The 21,761-nt window shown below is 37.7% G+C and overlaps 1 long non-coding RNA gene across 1 annotated transcript in view; it reads left to right on the top strand.

Moving 5' to 3' along the window:
• Nucleotides 1-21,761, top strand: part of LOC122453257 — a 308,320-nt gene that overhangs the window by 172,290 nt on the left and 114,269 nt on the right. The window contains exon 2 of the long non-coding RNA XR_006272988.1: nucleotides 13,843-13,923. This is a non-coding gene — a long non-coding RNA (uncharacterized LOC122453257). The remainder of the gene's footprint in view (nucleotides 1-13,842; nucleotides 13,924-21,761) is intronic.

The raw sequence follows: 21,761 nt of genomic DNA, 5'->3' as shown, positions 1-21,761 counted from the left end.
ATGACTGTTGACATTTTCCATCCTATACCTTCCTATTACTCTTACTTGATGCCATCTTTCTCTGGAAGTGCTCCTGCCTTCTTTCCTTGACACTGAGCATGTTGAATAGTTTCTCTATGTGTTTCAACTAAGTCAGTTCCCTCAGTACAAAGAATACTAGCACCTTCTAAAAGGGAGTCTGGCTCTATATTTCAGCTCTTCAGGGAATGACTATAAGCTCTGTCTTCTGCCCACAGATTAATATTTTATATTCTTATTTTCATTCTTTTAAAAATTCCACTTATTTTGTTCCTTGGCACTTGTGATGGCTTTCATGAGTTAAATATGAGCTAAAGATAAAGACAATATATTTTTGTAAGATGAAAGGAGTATTTAGTTGGGGGCCTAATATGATTAGCACACTGTTTGTTGTAAAAGGAGAAAAATTTTCCTTGCATGAAGGAATACCTTTTGAAAACGGAAATCTAAACAGCAGGATACAGTAGAACACAAGCACATATGCACACATGAGGACACACATATGTGCCTATGTTTCCGTGTGTGTTTTCTTTTTTTTTTCATTTATTTTTATTAGTTGGAGGCTAATTACTTTACAATAGTGTAGTGGTTTTTGTCATACATTGACATGGATCAGCCATGGATTTACATGTATTTCCCATCCCGATTCCCCCCTCTCATGTCCCTCTCTACCCGATCCCTCTGGGTCTTCCCAGTGCACCAGGGCCGAGCACTTGTCTCATGCATCCAACCTGGGCTGGTGATCTTTTTCACCCTAGATAATATACATGTTTCGATGCTGTTCTCTCTAAACATCCCACCCTCACCTTCTCCCACAGAGTCCAAAACTCTGTTCTGTACATCTGTGTCTCTTTTTCTGTTTTGTATATAGGGTTATCATTACCATCTTTCTAAATTCCATATATATGTGTTAGTATACTGTAATGGTCTTTATCTCTCTGGCTTACTTCACTCTATATAATGGGCTCCAGTTTCATCCGTCTCATTAGAACTGATTCAAATGAATTCTTTTTAATGGCTCGTGTGTGTTTTCTTTTAGGGAGAGAAGGAGTTGGAAAAAATTTCCAGGGATAATTTCTTGATTGTGATAAATGCACTTTTTTTTTCCTCCAAGTGACACAATGCAATTCTAGTTTCTATGAAACTCAATTACCCAGTAGATATTTACTGAGCACGTATTACTTTGCCTCAGCCATTTGTGATGCACAAATGCCAGGCACTCTTTCTGATAATGGGTCTACATTGTGTTACTTCACTTGAGTGTAAGAAACTGGTGCACAAAACCTTTTACTTGTCTCCTCTGTGCCAAGTGCAGCTAGTGCCACCTTCTAGGAGATTGTTGGAAGAGGTTAGCAACCAGACCCAACAGGTCGGTTCTGCTGGATCCCTAATCAGGCATCAGAAGGATATCTTCAGCTCTCCCCATCCGTAGGAAACTGATGTCACTCAGACGCACTGAAGCTGATCCCGAAGGTTTGTGCCTTTGCTCCCATCATAGAATTGATCGTCAAGAGCTGTGTCACTTGGCCCCATGATTAAAGTCATGGAATGTCTGCCCTACCAGTTGCAGAGGTTGCTGCAAATAATGATTTGCAATAGCCGAGCTTTTAGAGTCACTCTCTCCAAAGTCAGCTGACAAATTCAAGTTCTTTTATTTTCAAATATGTATCTATTGGAGATACATATGTGTGTATACACACACACACACACACACACACACACAATGCTACTCTCTCAATTCATCCCACCCTCTCCTTATTCCACTGTGTCCACAAGTCCGTTTTCTACGTCTGTGTCTGTACTCCTGCAAATAGGTTCACCAATACCATTTTCTAGATTCCATGTATATAGAATGTGTTAATATGTTTGCATTAATATGTTTGTTTTTCTCTTTCTGACTTACTTTATTCTGTATAATATACTCTAGGTTCAGAGCCTGTTATCTTGAGATGTTCTCTTCAATTCTACCTAACTCACCAGTGTGTGAAGCTTTTCCTATAAAAGTGAAAAACTATAGTTCTTTAGAGCTATATATAGTATATATATATATATACACACACACATACACATATATATAGTTTATTAATATATCTATAGTCAAACCTCAAAAGTAGATATCAGGTGCCCTCTTATTTTCATATCTCTTGATTTTTTTTTAACTTACGATGCTGCACAGACCCCATAGGGATTTTAAAACCGTGTAGTTGATGGTTCTATCTTGTTAACTAAGCCGAGTGGGATGTTGTGTATACAGGAGTTGCTAAAATCCGGTATTTATATCTGGATCCTTATCCAGTGGTTCCATGTTTCAGAGCTCTTATGTGCAGTTGTCACAGGTCCTAGATCAACAGAGGGCTCTTTAAAAGCTTGATCACTCTGACTGGTCTGTAAATACTCGTTTCTCCCAGTTCATCAAGTGCCCTGTCTCCTTCCATCGCCTTCATGAAATCCTTTGCATCTTCTTAGGCCATGGTGATCTTTCCCTACTCTGAATCCCATTACCATTTATTGCTATCATGCTTTAAATGTAATAACTAGACTGTCACATAGTGTAAATACTAGATGGTTTCTCTTGTAAATTCAAGAGAAAGAGCTGCAATTATGTTTCTTTGTATCATCCATATTGCCAAGCACTTGTGATATGCTCACATATGCACAAAAGTAAGTTGCTAGGTGAACCAACAAGTTAATACTTGAATCGTAATATGATGAAAACTGGCAAAACATTTCCTCAGATTTTATTGAAGATGAAACTATTTACATCTGGGCTAAATTAAAATCAAAGATATGACTCCTGACAAATAAGAAATTTTGAAACGCTGAAATTTCTTATCAGAACAAATTATAGTTTACATAGAATCTTAGAGATATTTAGTTCATTTGATGACTGTATTAGAGTTCTCTAGAGAAATAGTACCAATAATATATACATGAAGAGATTTATTACAAGGAATTGGTTCAGGCAGTTATAGAGACTGGAAGTCAAGATCTGGTTTCTGTGAGCTGGGAGACCAAGGAAAACCAGTGGTGTAGTTCAGTCTGGGTCTGAAGGCCAGGAAGTCAGGAGTATCAGGGGTAGGAAAAGATCTATATCCCATCTCAAGCAATTAGGCAGAAAGGGCTAACTTGTTCCTCCAACTTTTTCTTCTGTTCAGGCCCTCAACACATTGGGTGATGTCCACTCCGTGGAAGAGGGCAAACCACTTTATCAGATCCAACAATTCAAATGTTAATTTCACCAGAAATACCCTCACAGACACACCTAAAAACAATTGTTAGCCAAATATCTGGGCACCCCGTGATCTAGTCAGATTGACAGAGAAAATCACCAGTACAGTACTGAATAAACTTGAAACCATGTATGTTAGCAACTTGTCCAAGGTGACTTAGCTAGAGAATCATGACCCGGGTCACTTGTCTTAGAAGGAGTCCAATATTGGGGAATTAAGCAAACAGTATAGGCAACCGAATGAGTCTTGCCTGTGGGTGGGTTGCAGGCAACACATTATAGACAACATTCTCTCAGATATCACTCTGTAACACCAGTAAGCTTAGAGGTGAATTTCTGATCTATTAATATTCTAACGGTTTGTTCTCTCTCTGTCTACTTTTGAGAAGTGGAAATTTTCTTTAAGTTTAGGCCTCGTCACTCTTCACAGATGAGAGAAATTTACTGTTATTCTCAGGGCATTCCATTTCTGCTGGAAGCTTCAGAAATGTCATAGGATGTTCAAGACATTTTAAAAGGAGACATTGACAAATGGAAGTGCATCCAAAAGAAGGTGACCAGACTGGTGAAATGTCTGGAAACATGTCATGTGAGGAATGTGTCTGTCATTTTATGTTTGGAAAGTAGTAACGTTGAGTTGGAAAGATGCTCCACTTCCCTGCAGGGCAATGATAACTCCCTTCAATTATCTGAAGAGCTGCCATGTGAAACTTGGATTTTATATTTTCTGAATAGTTCTAGAGGGCAAAATTTGGACCAGTGTATGGCAGGTACAAGGACAATAGTTTGAGTTGTTGTTTCAACTCCTTTTTTTCATACCATTGGAGGTGCACTGGGGATCCTTAGCAAAAGCCAGTATTAAATGGGAGATAGCCCGGATGAGCTGAGTGACTTCTGACTTCAAGACGGTGTGATTATCTGTGTCTCAGCTGTATCCAAATTATGACAACCAAACCTCATTCAGTCCTCTCACTCACCTCACTCAGATGAAGAGCATTTTAGGAAACATGATGCATTAGAAGCCATTGCTGACACCAGGAGGCTTCCCTTGTGGATCAGGTGGTAAAGAATCTTCCTGCAATGCAGGAGACCACGGATCGATCCCTGGGTCGGGAGATCCCCTGGAGAAGGGAATAGCTACCTGTTCCAGTATTCTTGTCTGGAGACTCCCATGGAGCCTAGTGATTAACTGCTGAAGATGTAGATAAAATAGAGCCTGTTATCTTTTCTAAAAAAATCTATCTATATATATATTTTTAAAAGGATAATTGCTTTACAATATTGTGTTGACTTCTGCTGTACAGCAGTGTGAATCAGCTATAAGAACACATATGTCTCCTCCCTCTAGAGCCTTGCTCCCACCCTACCATCAGCCCACCCCTCATCACAGACACCGGACTGAGCTTCCTCTGCTAGACGGCAGCTTCTTACTCGCTCTATGTTTTACACATGATAGTTCATATATGTCAGGGCGACGCTCTCGATTCGTCCCACCCTTTCCTTCCCCTGTTGTATCCACAAGTTCGTTTTCTGTGTCTGCCTCTCTATTCCTGCCCTGTGAATAGGTTCATCAGTACCATTTTGCTAGATTTTATATATTTATGTGTGTGTGTGTGTGTATATATATATGTGTGTGTGTGTGTGTGTTTGTGTGTATGTCTGCATGTTAATATATGATAATTGTTTTTCTCTTTCTAACTTACATCACTCTGTATAATATACTCTAGGTTCGGAGCCATTATCCTGAGATGTTCTCTTCAGTTCTACCTAACTCACCAGGGTGTGACCTTTCCCTATAACACTGAAACAATATAGTTCCTTAGGAGGCTGTCTGCATTGATCTACACAAAGGAAGTAGAATGTACCTAAAGTAAATCCTTGTCCCTTCAATCTCTGTAGGTCAACAGTAGATATTCAAAGCAGCTTATATAAAACAAGTGTAACTTAATGAAATAGAGCTTTGAAAGTGTTAGAGAATGAATCAAACTGTAAAATGTGCCAGAGGTTTTAAAATGAAATCATATTTCAGTGTGGTTGAAATAATGTTCACTGTGAGGCAACATATATAAAGCAATATTCTTTCACTTCTCACCTTCATTAAAATAGAAAGTACATATTTAACAATTAATTTGAGGTTTGAATGTGACTCCAACTACCATTCTAGTGATAGTTCGTCTTTTATCCTTTTTGTTTTTTAATTTCACTTAAGCTACAGTCAAAGCTCATATGTAGGTTTAATACAGATTTCACTGAACACACGAGTTCCATGATAGAACTCATTTTATTAGACCCTGCACTCAATACAAAATATCAATTGCAGAGGGTCACGCTGCATTTTTCTAGCTGTCACACCAATATCTTGCTGAGTGCCATCTGCAAGGTCTCAGGTTCTGTATTTATACTGGAACTCATTTAGTTTGATCCGACAGCTATTTCCAAAATGCCTGCAGTATACAGAAAAGCACTTTATCAACCGTCCATTGCTGTGGAGACAGAAATAGCAGTAAAATTCTCTATGGTATTCTCTATTTATTTAGATAAATGATGATAATAAATTTAAAGAGAAACAATTCTAAAAAAAGTTGTATTATAGTAAATGAACCTACCTGTCCTATACTGTGTCACTCAAAGGAGATTCAGATACTTCAGAATGCGTAGATTTTGAAATGCAAAGCTGATATTGTTGTTTGGTCACCGAGTTGTGTCCACCTCTTTTGAGACCCCATGGACTATAGCCCATCAGGCTCCTCTGTCCATGGGATTTCCCAGGCAAGAGTACTGGATTGGGTTACCGTTTCCTTCTTTGGGGGATCTTCCTGATGCAGGTATCAGACCCACGTTCCCTGCGCTGGCAGGAGGAAGCTTTACCACTGAGCCACCAGGGAACCCATTGGAAGCTGGTTAATTCTTACATGATGTATCTGTAAACTTAGGAAGCTCCTACCAGATGATAGAATCATCTTGGCAGAGTGCCATGGACTAGGCAAAAATCTTTCTCAAACTGCTCCTGATAGATCTTTATAACCTCTGATAGGCCTTAACTCTCACTCTGACATCTCACTATCTTTTCAGGTGAAAAACAGCACAAGTCTATATTCAGAGAAAGGGAAATAAAGTATTTCAAAAAGTGATTAATCATTCAGTTTGATGACAAAAACATTGTTTGTGGTGTGGACTCAGCGTAGAAGTAAACCTGGTTTCCACCATTTATCAGCTTAACCAGACTCAAGGTAGTTACGGCATCTCTGTGTTACAGGAGTTTCACTTCAAAGATTTACTTTAAGAATGAAATTACTCACAGTGGTGAAGATCTTTGCAGTTTGCCAAGCACGTCTGCATTATGCATTTGCAGAAATGAATCTGAAAAGGTCAAAGACAGTTGAAGTCTTTGAGCCCAGACTTAGGAGTTTGAAATTGGCTTCATTCTCCCCTTTTATTCTGCAGAGAAGGGAGAGCCTTAAAAACATTTTGGAAAAGGATTGACAAGATTCTAGCTTTGATTTAGAGAACTTAATCTGTGAAATTGGCTAAGGACTTGATACAGGGAAAGAGAGAAACACTATTGTTGAGGCAATTGACTCAGCTAAAAATCAGATGCAGTAATAAAGGTGAGGAGGTGGGAGCGATAAAGAGGCAGCCACATCCTTTGTTTCTTCAGAAAAGTCCGTCTGCCTTCTTTCAAATTGTAGATTATAGGAGAACATCAAGGCCTGACATATGAGTTTAGATATTAAAAATAAATAATAGGAAAATTAATTTAAGAATATTGGTTAGGAACTATGGACGCGCTTTAGGAGTATGTAGATTGAATAGTGAAGTGGCTGAAATCTCAGAGGCCTGTTGTTCAGTTGCTCAGTTGGTCTGACTCTGTGACCCCATGGACTGCAGCACTCCAGGCTTCCCTGTCCTTCACCATCTCTTGGAGCTTACTCAAACTCATGTCCATTGAGTCAGTGATGCCATCCAACCATCTCATCCTCTGTTATCCATTTCTCCTAGTCCATTCTCCTATCCATTTCTCCTAAGAGCTAATGTATCAGCTCTTCGCATCAGATGGCCAAAGAAGTGTGTTAGGAGGTGGTCAGAAATTCTAGTGTTAACCCAAGGGTATTAAAATTCTTGGATTCTTCCTCCTAACAGTACTTTCTCCCTAGGCATTGAACCTTACTCCACCCCATTAACACATATGTATATACGATTTATTTTTTTTCTAATGTCTGAAGTTTATCTAAACAATTGCTATTTTTATCCCTATACTTGGGTCTTGCCCCAGGAATTACCTGAATGATTCCACAACTACTTTCAAAAGAATAACTTCTGAATAATTGATTTGGAAATATAATCAGAGTCACGGTGCCCAGTATTGTGGAGGCCCTGATGTGCTTCTTTACAAAGAGTTTGTTGAAGAAAGCATTTGAAAATTTAGGCAAAGAAGATGAGAGGTTAGCTCTCAGAACTAATGAAGAAAATGAAAACTGGCCAGTTCTTGAACTTCTTTTAGAAATGAGCCTTATTAATGTATTGGGCAGAGACCATGCCTTTTCTATGTTAGAAGTTTTTGATTTGGTAGTGAATATAAGAGAAACCATTATAACTTACAACTATTATAACATCAACTCTTTGGTACTTTAAGAGAACCTCACGTGAAATCATTGGCAGTACATCATCTTTCAAGCTGCTGCTACTGCTGCTAAGTCGCTTCAGTCGTGTCCGACTCTGTGCGACCCCATAGACGGCAGCCCACCACGCTCCTCCATCCCTGGGATTCTCCAGGCAAGAACACTGGAGGGGGTTGCCATTTCCTTCTCCAATGCATGCATGCGTGTCTGACTCTATGTGACCCTATGGACAGCAGCCCAACAGGCTGCTCCTTCCACAGGATTCTCTAGGCAAGAATAATGGAGTGGGTTGCCATTTCCTTCTCCAATCTTTCAAACTAGATAAGAATAATTTATTATCGGTGTTAAAATTATGTTTTGGGAGTGTTCCTATTACAGTTTTCCCAAAATGCAGTACTCATAATTTCAGAAAAATTCCCTTGTATGTTTATATGTGTGTGCATGTGTGTGTGTCTGTGTGTGAGTGTATATGATTCTGTAGGTAAAATATGCTTCAATAATGGTACTTAAAATGGGAGAAATAGTGATTGTCGGTATACCCAATAGTGACTATTTCTTTAGTGGAATTTGGAGACCTCCTTATAGAATATATTGCTATTTGGAAATTAGCTGAAAAGGTCAGAAATAGCATATCCTTGTTATATGTATGCATGACTGTTGAAATTTTATCTTTCAATATCTAGTTATGTTTCTTCATCCTTTCAACAGTGATAAAATCATACTTTTAGGAAGTCATCATCAGTAATAAAGTAATATTTAGCAATGAAAAAATCTCTTGCTAAGCTTTGGAAATGAGGACTAGAATCAGTATTCTGTAAAGTTTATAATGACTTTTCCTATGCTCTTGCAAATAGTTCTTATTTTAATGTAAATATTAGCTTTTAATAAAGCATGTAATATAGAGGTTGAGTCCTATGTTTGCTCTTGCAATACTATTGGCTGCTAAAATATTTTCCATCAGGGAAGATATTTACTTGATTCTTCAAAAAATATCAATTTTTACTTTATTATAAAAATAAAATCCAACATACTTAAATTTGAATTTTAGTTTTACTACTTTTAGGTCATATAATCTTGAACTAATTTCTGTACCCTAAAACTCAGCATAGTAATAGCTTATTTTAATGAGGATTAAATGAATCAATACATGTAAAACATTAGAATGGTACATGGCTATTGCATGCATGCCAAGTCTCTTCAGTCATGTCCAAATCTGTGTGACCCTCTGGACTGTATCCTGATAGGCTCTTCTGTCCATGGGATTCTGTATGCAAGAATACTGGAGTGGATTGCCATGCCCTTCTCCAGGGGATCTTCCCAACCCAGAGGTAGAACCCAGGTCTCCTGGATTGCAGGCGGATTTTTTACAATCTGAGCCACTAGTAAATACCTAAAAATTATAACTGTTATTATTAACATTGCTTAATAAATTTATGAATTAAATAAGATATCACATTTTTATATGAAATTATATAAACACATATACCTAGCATGGTGTACTATAGGACTAAACTAATGGTAGCTAAAATCTGTAAGGTAAAAGATATTGGAAATATAGAAAAATGTACAGAAGAACGTAAAAGTTATTAATACTAAAATCTTAACCAGTCACAGAAAGGCAGTATTTTATTTATTTTGTTATATATTGTTGAATTCAAGGGAGCCTGCACTAGGTGAGATCACATTTTTCAAAGCAAGGAAAATATTTATTTATTCATAATTATTGATAAACTACAAAATAAAGTAGAAGTATGTAAAGTTTGCTATATACTTATTTAATATTGTTAAGCTCACAGTAATGGCACTTTTTAAAAAAGGAAAATGTAAATTTAAAACCCATTATTAATAGTTATGGGCTTCCCTGGTAGCGCAAATGATAAAGAATCTGCCTGCAATGCGGGAGACACGGGTTTGATCCCTGGGCAGGAAGATCCCCAGGAGAAGGGAATGGCAACCCACTCCAGTATTCTTGCCTGGAGAATCCCATGAACAGAGGAGCCTGGCGGGCTACAGTCCATGGGCTCCCAAATAACTGGGTATGACAGAACAACTAGCACTTTCACTTTTCACTTTCATTTATTTTGTAATATTTTTGCACATGGATAGTATACACACACACACACACAACTTGAATTGTAAATCATCTGGAGCTGTCATCTGAATCTGACCCAATGTGTAGTCAGTGGATGAGCACCATCAGCATAACCTAAGCCTGTGATAACTATTGACTCTTGAGTGTTGTCCTAGACCCACCAAATCAAAAACCTGGTTTGGTTAATGTGCATATGCTGCTGGTCAGTCACTCAGTCTTGTCTGAGTCTTTGCGGCCCCATGGACTCTAGGGCTCCGCTGTCCATTTGATTTTCCCAGCAAGAATAGTGGAGTGAGTTGTCATTTCCTCCTTGAGAGCATTTTTATGACTCAGAGTTCAAACTGCAGACTCTTGCATCTCCTGCATTGTAGGTGGATTCTTTACCACTTGAGCCGGGCAAGTCCAATGTGCATATAGATAGCATATAACTCATATTCATTTTAAATTTGAGAAGCAATGTTTTAAACCATAATGATAATAATAGTCATACTGAAGCAAAGCTTGTTGGGTTTACACATTTTGTAGAGTGATTCATATAGGAAAATAAGCTGCTTTTGAAACTAATGAAGTCTTTACATGCCATTGCTTTGTGTGACTAAAACCAAAGTGTAGGTACTATAATAATATTAGTGCCTCAGTGTACAATCTTACTTCAGTGCTGTTTTAGAGTTACAGGTTTCTTTTTTGGCTTGTTATTGATCATAGCTACAGATAGAACATGAATAATTTAGAAGTCTCTAAATTTTAACCCTAGTCTGTGATACTTACAAAATTTATACTCAAATATAAAATTAATAGTATATGTAATATCAATATTCCTCACAGAATGCCAATCTGAGATTGTTACAGTTGGGAATCCTTTCAGAAAACAATTAATGGACACAATTGTAGTCTTTAGTGTGCTTCTTGTTAAGGAAAAAGTGTTAATAAATCTTTTATTTTTTGTAATGGGAATTGTTTTAATATCTCAAAAGAGCAGGCATACATACATGAATAAGTATGAGAAAAATAATTTGTTATATGGAGGAAAACTATATAAAGTAATATTTGTTAGGTAGGCTATAGCCAATTCATGTCAGCACTTGTAGGTCACAATAAAATAATTGGATTTTAATCCTGTGCAATATAAAACCAATGAAAATTTTTAAGCAGGCTAGTAAAATGATGTATTATGCTGTAAAAATGTTTACCCTGGCCAGAGTGTGAGCAGTGGTTGATATAATGGGTCAAGAGTGGGATTGGTGAGAATAGGTAGAAAACTTTCGCTGTCCTCTAGGTAATAGATGAAGGTGACTTCAACTGATGAAAGAAGAGAGATGTATGGATTTTAGTTATATTCACAGTGCATAAGTCTTCCCAGGGGGCTCAGAGGTAAATGATCTGCCTGCCAATGAAGGGGATGCAGGACACACAGGTTCAATTCATGGGTCAGGAAGATCCCCTGGAGGAGGGCATGACAACTCACTCCAGTATTCTTGCCTGGAAAATCCCATGGACAGAGAATCCTGGAGGGCTACATTCATGGAGTCACAAAGAGATGGACATAGCTGAGTGACTGAACACACACACACACACACACACACACACACACACACACACACACACACACACACACACATGCAGGGTTCATAATTATCACAGAACAGGAATTTATCAACAAGGATCCCTAATATCAAGGGTCCAGTTTGGAAAGTAGTAGATAATTTGGTGATTAACAGAATAGATTTTGGGAAAGGCTCAGTTCAGTTCAGTTCAGTTGCTCAATCATGTCCAACTCTTTGCGACCCCATGGACTGCAGCATGCCAGGCCTCCATGTTCATCAAAAACTCCCGGAGCTTACTCAAACTCATGTCCATTGAGTCAGTGATGCCATCCAACCATCTCATCCTCTGTCATCCCCTTCTCCTCCTGCCTTCAATCTTTCCCAGCATCAGGGTCTTTTCAAATGAGTCAGCTCTTCACATCAGGTGGCCAAAGTATTGGAGTTTCAGCTTCAACATCAGTCCTTCCAATGGACATCCAGGACTGATTTCCTTTAGGATGGACTGGTTGGATCTCCTTGCAGTCGAAGGGACTCTCAAGAATCTTCTCCAGCACCACAGTTCAAAAGCATCAATTCTTTGGCACTCAGCTTTCTTTATAGTCCAACTCTAACATTCATACATGACTACTGGAAAAACCATAGCCTTGACTAGACAAATCTTTCTTGGCAAAGTAATGTCTCTGCTTTTTAATATGCTATCTAGGTCGGTCATAACTTTCCTTCCAAGGAATAAGCGTCTTTTAGTTTCATGGCTACAGTCACCATCTGCAGTGATTTTGGAGCCCAAAAAAATAAAGTCAGGCACTGTTTCCACTATTTCCCCATCTATCTGCCATGAAGTGATGGGACCAGAAGCCATGATCTTAGTTTTCTGAATGTTTGTCTTTAAACCAACTTTTTCACTCTCTTCTTTCACTTTCATCAAGAGGCTCTTTAGTTCTTCTTCACTTTCTGCCATAAGGGTGATGTCATCTGCATATCTGAGGTTATTGTAGTTCTCCCAACAATCTTGATTCCAGCTTGTGCTTCATCCAGCCCAGCTTTTCTCATTATGTACTCTGCATATATAAGTTAAATAAGCAGGGTGACAATATACAGCCTTGACATACTCCTTTTCCTATTTGGAACCAGTCTATTTTCCCATGTCCAGTTCTAACTGTTGCTTCCTGACCTGCATACAGGTCATACAGGGAAAGGCTCAAATCCTACTTTATTGGTTATTAGTAGTGGCTCTTTATTAATTTTTTAAAACTGAGCCTGCGTTCTCTCTTCTTTAAAATATGGAGAGGTTAATGTTATCTACATTATAGGGCTATTGTAAATATTAAGTTAGACAATTTCCTACAAAATGATAAAAAGCAATTCCTGATACATTGTAAGCAATGAAATAGTAATCATCACCATTATGATATGATATGACTATTATTATTGGTCAAAAAATAGCAATATCAAAGAGACAATGGTATAAAGTATGAGTTATGAAGACCAGTGATTAATTATTTTAAGAAACATCTCATCTCATTACACTTATTTTTGAGTTAATAAACACTATCCTAGGATAGCATTTACTGTTTTTTTCTGTCAACTTATCATTCTTTCCTTTATCCTTCTCTCTTTTTGTGGATTGCAGCGGAGAGTTGAGCAGAGTTGGGAAAGTAGCATTAGGACAATGGAAAAGACATTCTAATTATAAAAAGAACATTTTATTTCCCTTTTTCAAATGTATAGTTACTTCAAAAGTAAATTCACACTTTGAATTCATTGAATTTAAATTTCCTGTGTAAATGGAGAGTAATTATTTTTGATAATAGATTTTTAGTTTCATCCAATAATTATTAAATACTGAAACTATGCAGAGTAATCTGTGTCTTGCATGTTGACCTCATTGTCAAATTTTATCCTTTGAAATGTCAGGTTTACTGGTGTAGCAAAAAATACTTTCTCCTTCAGGTTTATTTTCTTCTTCCCTTCAGAAAAGTACATTATAACAAAATACCATTTTGTCTTCTGAAGTGGAAGATTGAAGATCTTCAAATATATTAATGTATTGGAACAGAAGTTTCATTCTTTCAACTATTTAACAAAAAAAAAGAAAGAATTTAATGAATGCCTAGATGATAGATACTTTGTCATGTTCTGAGAATTCCAGGGTAAAGCATGATAATATATTTGCTTTCAAGATGCAAAACCCCAAACATGTGAAGAAGGTTAATCCCTATTGTTTCTTTAAAAGCTTTATAAAACATGCCATGTAAATTTGAATTATTATTGTTCTGGCCACTAATATATGGAAATCCTTCCAGAAGCAAATATCATTTTTCTTTTTGCATGTTTTGGCAGCCTTGAAACAAGGTTATGCAAAGAGACTTAGAGCAGTGTACTAGAAGTGTCCCAGCATGAGGAGACTGACGCGTCAAACTGGTGAGTGAAAGAGATGGTTCATGGGTGTCTCTTTTATGCATTATTAAATCTGTTGATGCCATTTCTCACATAAAATATCCTCAGAGCTTATAAAACAATGAGAATGTTTCTAAAATATTTCCTATGAAATTTATTCTCATTACTTAGACTACCTTAGGGAGATGGTATTAGGTGGGAAAAGTCACCAGTTCTGTTATAGACAGACAGGGATTTAAAGTAGCTTTGTGACTTTGTGAAAGTTGTTTAGTTCTTTCAGTCTTTCTAATTTTAAAATGGAGATTATGGTTGTTGCCTTGTTACATTTTCCTATGAATTAAGTAAGAAATTGCCTATGAACAGTTGAGCATTTCCTTAGCAAAGAAGAGGAGATAAAAGATATGACTAATATTTATTGAATACATTCCATGTGTCAAGTACTAAATACTAAATACTGCATTATTTTATTGAATATCACAACAACCCTTAAGTTTGAAGCTATTATTACTCTCATTTTGCTGATGGAGAAATTGTGCATTGAAAGATGTGTGGCCTGCTTTAAATCACACATTGCTCCTGTGACAATTGTTTGAATGCAGTTCTGTCTGATGCCTGAGTTTCTGTTCTTATATTTATTCATAAAGCAAACAGACATTTATTAGTCATCTAATAAATACCAAGCTTCTTTTAGCTAAGATACTGTGCTGTTTCCTACGTGATTATTATTTAGAATATAACAGCCATATACTTATATGAAGTTTTATGTTGTTCAGTTGCTCAGGTGTGTCTGACTCTGTGACGCCATGATCTGAAGGACTCCAGGCTTCCCTGTCTTTCACTATCTCCCAGAGTTCTCTCAAACTCATGTCCCTTGAGTCAATGATGCCATCTAATCATCTCATCCTCCGTTGCCCCCTTCTCCTCATGCCTTCAGTCTTTCCCAGCATCAGGGGCTTTTCCAATGAGCTAGTTCTTAACTTTAGAGCTTATAAATAATTTATGAATAAGTAATTCTGTTTAGTTTCCATATAATCTCTATGGAAGACAAAGTTGGGATCTTTTCTCATATTTTTAGAGATGGAGAAATTGAGGTCCAGCATGTTGAATACATTCCATGTGCATATAGCTCTGTGCTTCTCAGACCCTGTGGTTAAGGGTCAGTTACTGTTAACTCATTTAAATCCATTATAGACTGAATGCTTTTATAAAATTTCTAAAAAAATTATTACTAGGAAATGACTAAAAGGCATATAAAACATACAAATCCACACATTTATTATCATTTGTCATTATCTTACAGACATAAAATTACTAAATGTCTATAAAAGTTTCTAATGCTTGTCCTCTGTTTCCACACTTCTCATGATACAGACCAATTAGCATGTGTAGATTGGCACTAACCTGTAGATCTGACAGTAAGTCATAGCATCGGTAGAGCTAATATGAGGGAAATATAATGCTTACTCCTAGACATTCAATCTTCCAGTCCATGTCTTCATACTGCTCCTATTGCCTTAATACGTAGCAAGAAGCTTGTTTCATAATCTAAGGGGCAAAAGACTGAATTGCAAATTGTTCACTGGCAATCATTGAAAGAGAATTGACCATAACCAAACATCTCAAAAGAGTTGTATGAAATAATTAACATGAAAAAAAAGTTGAGAGTTTATAGGGGTGATTTCTTTTTAAATTATTTATAAGAAACCAAGAGTTTAAAAAAAAATTGATATGCTGCTGATTTTCTCCTGATATGTTTCTTCCCCTTCTTTTTTCATTGTATTTATTCTTTGAAAAGTGAAGTTAAGTTGTATTTAGAAGGCTGGACCTTGTCACTTCCTGAACAGTGTATAGACATTGTATAATTCTGAGAGATAAAGTGGATCTTGGCCTGCTATGAAATGTAAATGAATTCATCTCCCCACTACACTAAAAAATTCTGAAAATAAATGTTACTTGTTTATTTCAAAAAGTACCAAAGAAGATTACAGCACTTTGGGGGCAAAGTAAAATGAACACTGAGTCAGCAATGAAAATTTACTTCATAAGACAGTTTTGTCGCTTTCTCAGTTCTACTGAGATGGATCCAAATATTTACATGTGCTATGTTATTAATAACTATTTTGCCATCTGTGTCAAAGTAATATTGCACAGATATTCAGGAATAACTTTTGGTTGTGAGTAAATATTAGACGAAGATTGAATTTTTCTCCAAATGATGCTGATGGGTTGGTTTTTTAATCACAGTTTAAGGTGTCAGTTGTTGTTTGGAAGTTCTACCAGATTAATAGTCCTTAATGCAACTTAAAATGGCTATAAGGGCACAGATAAAGATGAAAATTTATGACAAAATTCAAAACTGAGTCTTTAAACCAATCTGTTATTAGCTTCTGGGAAGACTCCATATTGCTAAATTAAAATTTGCAATCTGGAATAGAGCAAGCCCATGGCCTTAAGTAATAGAGAGCGAGACTCTGTGTTCCTCCCTTATCTTCTGCCTGCTAACTCAGAGATCCATGATTGGTATGACTTAGAAGGTTAAGCAACCGTATCTTAGCACCTCCCTTCAACCAGTGCCTTCATATCTGTATCCATTTTAGGATTATCTTTCCTGATCCCTCTTCAGGGTAGAAAGAAAGGACTTATGGAAATACATTGTAACCAAGGAGAAAGATAGGTTTTGCCGATGTGGTGATAATGATATTAGTGATGATAGTAATAGTACTGTGTACGTGTGTGATCAGAGAAGCACAGATTGTGGAGACAGGATGGGTCACTAGCATTTGAACAGAGGGGTTTTATTTGAGGGCTTCCCTGGTGGCTCAGAGGTTATACCTGATACTCATTGGAATTTAGGCCTGAGGTTGTTCACAGTCTACTCAACTGTGGAGCTTAGAGGCTTTCTACAAAAAAATCAAGTTATCAGTAGGACCAAGGGCTAATGGTCAGTCTTATAACTTGTCTGTTGAGAAATACTACCCTTCAATGGATTTTTCTCACATTCTCAAATACAGAAGCAATAGCAAAATACAATCAAAGTCAAACATGATCTTGATAATGATTACTTTAATGTGGGGAATGAAAACCTGAGGTAATGCATATGTAGATCAATGAGTTAGTATGAAAACCAGAAAAATATTTTAGAAAATTGTATTTTGTCCTTAACATTTGCATTGATTAATTTAGAAATATGAGCCATTGACATTGAAGAGTTGAAATGCAAAGGATTGAAAGGAAACAGAAAATGTAATAGAAGAATTAAATTGGCCTTCATAGGCAAAGGGACTTCCCTGGTAGCTTAGCTGGTAAAGTTCTGCCTGCAATGCTGGAGATCCCAGTTCAATTCCTAGGTCAGGGAGATCTGCTAGAGAAGGGGTAAGCTACCCACTCCAGTATTCTTCGGCTTCCATGGTGGCTCAGTTGGTAAAGAATCCATCTGCAATGTGGGAGATCTGGGTCCGATTTCTGGGTTGGGAAAATCCCCTGGAGAAGGGAATAGCTACCCACTCCAGTATTCTGGCCTAGAGAATTCCATGGACTGTATAGTCCATGGGGTTGCAAAGAGTCAGACATGACTGGGCAACTTTCACTCACTTTTGTAGGCAACAACTAACATAATTAGATTTATGGAAAGCAGACTGAAGAGGCACTCTTAGAATGCAGAAGATAATGACAATGATGAAAATTATGAGGAAAAAAATAATCACCAAAATGGCAAACAAATAAAACATGGTAATTATTTATGAAAAGAGAGGAAACAAATAAATAAAAATAAGTCTTAATCAAAGAATCACAAGGGAAAGAAGTGTTACTCAAGAAAAAAAAAACATGTCTTATCCCTCTCAAATTTACTTGCTAAGATATGAGATTTTTTTAATATTGTGTGGGAATTCCATATTTTTTAAAAGTTAGGAAAATTTAGTGGTAAATTAATGTGAAAGGTTATTTTGGAACTAGTAGCTTATTTTTTAATGTTTAGTGCTTCTAAGACTATAGAAGCTTGATCTACTCAGATTTTCTTATTTTCATTAAACAATTTTGATAATTTCTGTTATAAAAACTATCAATGCTAAGTAAGTGCCCATGTATGAATATTCATATAGGAAAAAAAAGACTTGAAGTCTATGCATCAGTGGAATAATTAAGTGCTTTTTATTTTTCTATTTTAATATCATATACCTTATCTGGCATATAGTATAATCATATATAATTGATTAATTAAAGATCTTTGTTAAGTATGCTTAATGCACAGATTATAAGTGAACAGCTCAATAAATTATCACAAAACCAACAAACATGTGTGTTAACCATTCAAATTAAGAAATAGAACATAATCAGTACAGTTGGAGGTGCTCTTTTTCTTCCAAAATTACAAATCCCAATCCTCAATATGATAGCAATTTTCCTAAATTCAAATGCCATTAGTTTTTGCACCTTTCTTTGAGTTTTATGTAAGCAGAATGATAGAATTTGTACATGTTTTGTTATGTGGCCTGTTGTTCTCAATATTACTTATGTGAGACTTCTATGTGTAGTAGTAATAATTTACCTTTCAGTGCTATATACTCTTTTATCATGGCCACTTTGTGGCTCTTACATCCTTGTACTTGTCTTTGGGGACATGGATATGCACATTTCTGTTGGATATGTTATTAATTATATGTTGCATATATATTCATTTTTAGTAGATACTGTAACTTTCCCAAACTGGTTGTGCTAATTTGCTTTCCCACTGATAGAGTGTAAGAGTTCTACTTGCTTCACCTCTTTACCAACACTTTAAATTACAAGAAATTTTTATTTTAGCACTCTGGTGAATGTGTTGTGGTATCTAATTATAGTTTTAATTAGCATTTCCATGGTGACTGAGAAGAGTGGCTTTGCTACCTCAGATGAACAATTCTCTAAATACCCCAAAATTAAAAGGCAAGTGGAAACTTAGAGGAAGTATAAAGAAAGGTGGTAACTTTATTAACCTTTACTGAATGAACATTCAGTCTAAAGAGATCTAAGGTTCCTCTTTACAGTAAGGAATGAAAAACTGTATAAAAACATGTCTTTAAAATATGCATGCCTGGCAATATCATCCACCTTTAAAATTCAGCTTATTGAGAGACTGACCAAGATGGCAGAGTAGCAAGACCCTGAGCTCACTTCCTCTCCGGAGCACACACAAAAAACAACTATTTGCAGAACAACCATCAGTTAAAAAGGCCAGGAAAAAAGAGTGTTAGTTGCTCAGTCATGTCAATTCTTTGAGACCCTACTGCCTGTAGCCCTCCAGACTCCTCTGTCCATGGAATTCTCCAAGTGAGAATACTGGAGTGGATAGCCATTCTCTTCTCTAGGGGGTCTTCCTGACCCAGGGATCAAACCTGGGTCTCCTGCATTGCAGGCAGATTCTTTACTTGAGCCACCAGAGAGGTCAAAATCTACCTGAAAAAAATCTTATAAAACTAAAAACATGGAACTACAATGAGATGGGTAGGAGAGGTAAGCTTGCCATATAGTCAAGTCCCAAAGCAATGGGTTGGTGACCCACAAACTGGAGTATAATTATGCTACAGTGGTTCTCCCAAAGGGGTGAGAGTTCTGAACCTCACTTCAGGTTCCCCTGCCTATGAGTCCTGCCCTGGGAAAATGAGCCCTCAGCATTTGGCTTGGAAGGCCAGTGGTACTTAGTTTGGGGAATCCCACAAGACTGAGGGAAATAGAGACTTCACACTTAAAGGGAGCATACAAAACCACACAAAACTACTACTCTCTTGGAGAGACTCCTGAAGAGGCAGGGGAAGTGGCAGGTGTGACATAGACACTGGCAGCAGTCTTTAGAGTTTCTTCTGCCACGTGGACACTGGTGTTGACAGGCACCATTGTGGAATCCTCCCACTAGCTCCTTAGCACCAAAACATAGGCCCACCCAATAGCCCGGAGGTGCTAGTACTGGAACCCCTCAGGCCAAGCAACTCACCAGATGAGGTCACAGCCCCACCCCTCAGCCAGCAGATTGCCTAAAGGCCTCCTGAGGCTCCTGCAACCTAGAACATGATCCTGCCTATCAGAGGACCCAGGAAAAAGCTGCATCCATGAGTAGGCAGAGATCAGTCCCAGAATCACATGGGGCTCCGATTCTGCTCTCAGGAAACCTGCTCTAGGCTTGACTAGCCTCACACACTAAGAGGTAGACTCCACAGGCAGGAAAACTAAATCATACAACCTGTGGACTCATCCTGTCCTCAGCATGCCAGACCATGCCCTGGGAATATCTGGGGCCTGCCCTGCCCACTAGCAGGCCAACACAAACTTCAGGACAACAGCTTTGGGCCCTGTGAACACATTCCAGGATGTTGTGCTGCCTGCTGGTAGTATAGCACTAACCCCAGAACCTGGCATAATCTACCAGTGAGTGGGGAAGAGCTGTGGATCTTCCGGACCCTGAATGCATCCAGCAATCAGCCAACAGTAACCCATGGGGGCCACTGGAGTTCTACAGTCAGCTTCCCATGACCAAGTGGTACCAACCAGTAACCAATAGCCTCCACACAAGGCAGGGACTAGCAACAAACCAAACCAGGAATAAGTCAAGCCTACCAGACTGCTGACATAGTCTGCTCCCCACAACAGGATTCAGGCAGCCCTCAGGAGGTGAGACTCTAGAGCATACATTTTTTTGTGGCAAGAGAGAAGGGTGCTGCTGGGATGTATAGAATGTTTCCTACATTATGCTATTTCTCCAAGATTGGGAAACACATCTAACCTACCAAATACATAAAGATACACACAGCAACTTAGGCAAAATGAAGTGTTAGAGGAACATGTTCCACATAAGGACCAGATAAAACCCAAAAAGAACTAAGTAAAGTGAACATAGACAATCTATCTGAGAAAGAGTCCAGAATAATGATCATGAAGGTGATCCATTCTTCTCTCTCAGAAGAGGAAGAAATGAATGCACAGAATGAGAAGTTAAAAATTATTCACAAAGAGTTAGAAAATATAAAGAACCAAACAGAGGTGAAGGGTACAATAAATAAATGAAAACATACACTAGAAGGATGAATAGTAAGCAGATTAAATGTTACAGAGGAATGGAACAGCCAGCTGAAAACAGAGTAGTGGAAATCACTGAAGCAGAAGAAAAGAAAGAAAAAAGAACTAAATGAGAATAGTTTTAAGAGACCTCTGGGTCAAGCACACTAATATTCTCACTACAGGATTCTCAGAAGGAGGATAGGGAGAGAGGGCATCTGAGGAACTATTTGAAGGAAATAGTCATCCTATTTCAAGAAGGACAGAGTGCCATGCAGTATTTACTGAAAGAGAAACAAACCAAGGCAGGTTGTAATTAAAATAGCAAAAATTAGAAAGAAAATACTAAAAGCAGCAAGGATAAGGCAACAAATAACATAAAAGGAACTCTCATAAGGCAATCAGCTGACTTTTGAGCAGAAACTCTGCAGGCTAGAAGGGAATGGCGTGAGATATTTAAAGTGATGAAAGGGGAAAATATATATATCAGTTCAGTTCAGTCTCTCAGTCATGTCTGATTCTTTGCAAGCCCATGGACTGCAGCACACCAGGCTCCCCTATCCATCACCAACTCCTGGAGCTTGCTCAAACTCATGTCCATTGAGTTGCTGATGCCATCCACCCATCTCGTCTTCTGTCATCCCTTTCTCCTCCTGCCTTCAATCTTTCCCAGCATCAGGGTCTTTTCCAATGAGTCAGTTCTTTGCATTGGGTGGCCAAAATATTGGAGTTTCAGCTTCAGCATCAGTCCTTCCAATGAATATTCAGGACTGATTTCCTTTAGGATTGACTGGTTGGATCTCCTTGCAGTCCAAGGGACTCTCAATATATATGTA

The sequence above is a fragment of the Cervus canadensis genome, chromosome 14 (genome assembly GCF_019320065.1).
Source record: "Cervus canadensis isolate Bull #8, Minnesota chromosome 14, ASM1932006v1, whole genome shotgun sequence".
Lineage (NCBI taxonomy): Eukaryota > Metazoa > Chordata > Mammalia > Artiodactyla > Cervidae > Cervus > Cervus canadensis.
The sequence above is the reverse complement of the archived record's forward strand: the minus strand, read 5'-3'. Positions and strand labels throughout refer to the sequence as shown.